This window comes from Wasmannia auropunctata, unplaced genomic scaffold (assembly GCF_000956235.1).
Source record: "Wasmannia auropunctata unplaced genomic scaffold, wasmannia.A_1.0 LD336074.1, whole genome shotgun sequence".
NCBI classification, from domain to species: domain Eukaryota; kingdom Metazoa; phylum Arthropoda; class Insecta; order Hymenoptera; family Formicidae; genus Wasmannia; species Wasmannia auropunctata.
In genome coordinates, this window is record NW_012026816.1 from 2,963,293 (window position 1) to 2,967,062 (window position 3,770).

Here is a 3,770-nt window from a genome sequence, read left to right on the forward strand (position 1 = left end):
GTAAAGGTAAAGATTCACTCTTTCGAAAGCTGTAAACTGCATTTGCATGCGAATTTTTATTCACGCCGTGGAACTTGTCAAAGTTCGTAAAAAATTTTGAGATTCGTCGGGTCTCCCTTTCTATCCGTGTAATTCCATGAAACATCAGTAGGATCGTTTTCTCAAGTACCGATTTGGAAAGTAGAGATTTCAAGCTGTAAAATGCTTTTTTGATCATCTCGATACGATCATTTTTGACGAAGTTACACTCTCATGAATTTTGCCTATTTTTGGAGGCTAGAACAGGTGATCCTTTAATTTTTTGGACCAGTGTATATTCATTTTATTTTAATTTAATGATTAAATGAATCTTATATCATCACTAACAAGGAGATGCCACGAACTGTAAACTACCAAATGAGATGAGCCATAGCCCATTCGAAAGGGGGGGTTGCGTGTACTAACACCTTAAAAGGATTTGGGTGAATGGGCTTTGGTTTCTGAGAAAATTTCAAGTAAAGTTGGTCGTCCGATTAGCTGTGCGATAAGTACCCGAACCGTGAGTCTGTAAGCAGGAAAGCGGCGTAGCAGAACAGACTGAGGCGCGCGGTGTTCTTTTACTTCGCGGGCGACGAGAGTTTGCGTCCCCGCAGTGTCAAATTTTTTTTTTATGTAAACGTTATGTTTTCTAATTAATTGTATTATAATTAATTTATCTTTTTCTTATAAACAAAAATACTAATCATGCGCAATTTGCGTTATAAATAATAAATAACAAGTGTTTCAAAAAATTGTTATTTATTATCCTGATGGGTCCACCATCCGTCACACAATGTAATGGTAACCCGTACCGCGCAAATAAACATTTAAAAATCGCTATTAATTTATACGCTTTGGTATTATTTTGAAAATTTATGACTTCTGGCCATTTAGAATGCGCGTCTACAATTATAAGATACATGTTTCCATAAAATTTTGCAAAATCGCAATGTATACGATTCTATGCTCTGGTAGGCCAAGGCCATGTAGTTAAAGGTGTATTTGGCGGCTTTTTCTGTTTAATCGAACAAATTTTACATTCTTTTACTAATGATTCTATATCTAAATTAATTGTTGGCCACCAAATATACGAACGAGCAAACATTTTGATTTTTACGATACCCAAGTGCGTAGCATGTAATTCATTTAATATCAATCTTTGCATATCTGTTGGAATGACCGCTTTTAAGCCCCAAAATAAACATCCCTTATCGACTGTTAATTCTAATCTCTTTGAATAAAAACATTTGTCTGCATCTGATAAGTTTTTCTCATTCGGCCATTCAATCAATATATACTTAATTATTTGACTCAAAGTTTTATCATTTTTGCTTTCATCAGCTAACATTTTATAATCTAACGTCTTCATACCTTCTTCAAAAAAGTTAACATACGAAAATTCTGTTTCAAGTTTAAGGAAAATTGTGTCACTTTCAGTATCTGTAACCGGTAACCTCGATAACGCATCGCAATTTGCGTTCGCTTTTGAAATTACATGTTCAATCGTATAACAAAAACCCGATAAATAATATGCGTATCTCTGTAAACGGTTGTCGGCTGTAACTGGGATACCTTTTCTTGATCCCAATATATACTGCAATGCCTAGTTACCTGTTCTTAAAATAATCGTTTTACCAAACACGTATTGGAAAAATCTTTTGAACCCAAAAACGATTGTCATTGCTTCCTTATCTAAAATTGTACGATTCAATTCTTTTTTTACTATGCGCTTAGAAGTAAAAGCTATTGTTCTTTCTGAACCATCTGCATATTTATGAGAAAGTATAGCGCTAATTCTATACTCTGATGCATCACACGCTAACAATAATGTCTCTTTCGGATCATAATGCGCTAATACTCTGGGAGAAATTAATTCGTTTTTGACCCATTCAAATGCCTTTGTACACTCAGAATTCCAAATAAATTTAACACTATTCTGTAAATCATACAACGGTTTAAAATTTAGCGATCTGTTACTCAAAAATCTATCATAAAAAACTGCAAGACCCAAAAACGAACTTTAAGTTCCTTCTGATTTGACGGTTTTGGTGCATTAACAATAGCGTCTACTTTAGACTTTGCTTTGTGCAATCCATTTCTATCGATTACAAAACCTAAAATTTCAATTTTGTCCTGAAAAAATTTACTTTTGTGTTTGTTCACTCTCAAACCGCATTCTTGTGAACGTTCACATATCAATAGCAAATTTTTCATATGCTCTTCTTCAGATTTTCCTGTGACATAAACATTATTGATATACGCAATTGCACTGTTGATCCCTCTTAGACATTCGTCCATTTTTCTTTGTACATCTGACAGCGCGGGTGATACGCCCTCTGGAATATTTTTATATCTAAAAAGACCCTTGTACGTTATTATCGTGAGATATTGTTTGCACTCTTCGGCAATTGGGAATTGCATGTACGCGTGCTTTAAATCTAACTCTGAAAATAATGTGCCCCCTTGTAAACTTGAAAAAATCTCGTCAATAGTATGCAGCGGGTACTTATTCATAACTAAAAATGGATTCAGCGTGAGCTTAAAATTTCCACATAGCCTAATACTATTATTACTCTTAAAAACAGGAATTATTGGGGTTGCCCATTCACTAATTTCTACTGGCTCAATATGCCCAATCTCTAATAGTCTATCAATTTCTTTCTCCACAAGAAGTTTTAAAGCATGCGCTACGCTATTACATTTCAACGCTACTGGGTGCGCGCCCTGTTTCAAGTACAACTTTGTTTTACTTTTATTATATTGACCTGGCGTGTCACTGAATAATAATTCAAACTTTTCAAAAAGAAATTTTTGATACGTTCTCTACATCAATTTTGTTTAATTTAATTTCAAAATTTCCATTTAATTTTAAAGGCCACAATCCCAATTTACTTAATCATTGCCTCCCGATTAAAGTCGGTCCTGAGCCTTTCAAAACAAACAAATTGGCTCTATCTTTTTTACCATTGAATTTGTGACCGAATTTCTCTCTACCGTCGCGTTGCGGTTGCCCCGGTCGCTCGTCTCGTTCGCCTTTGGCCAGTACCGCGTGGATGGACCGAGTCCTCACTGCTGATTTGCTTCTTATCGAACAGAATCGAACGGGTTCTCAATTGCCCGTCCGCCTATGTCCCCGTTCCATGGTCGCCAGAACCTTTCACTTCCAAGATTCAAGGAATTACTTACTTCACTCAGGTGGGAACTAGCCGTTTAAATTACCAACTTCATGATAATTCACAGATGTTATTACTGTATTTATTTTTCAACAACTCAGTACAAAAGATAATATAAAATGCCCTGGTCCTCCACCGTCCTCGTAGCGGCTGATCACTCGCTCTCTCGAAATCGCGCGCGCCTTCGTTCTACAATCGTTCGTTCCCAAAAATCTACTATCTCCAAACAAACCTCGGATTTTGGTCTTCCCGGTCGCGTCTCGCTTCTCCACTCCTTTTCGTGACTTACGGAAAAAAAGCCTTGATGCTCCTCGCTCCGCTGCTTATATTCCTTTTCTCCCACCCTCGTCATTTACGGTAGCGTTTTTCGCCCGCGCGCCCCCTCTCTTCGGCTCTCAACCTCCGTTTACTTCCGTGAATATAACACTTAAACCCTAGATATTATTTTAATTCTACCTTAATATTCTTATATACTACCCACCACCTGTCTGAGCGACTCGCCCTCGGTCGCGGTACCTTTCACGACCGCTTGTTTTTTAACTCTCCCTGTTCCTTTCTACCCTTGACCGATGATCCGCT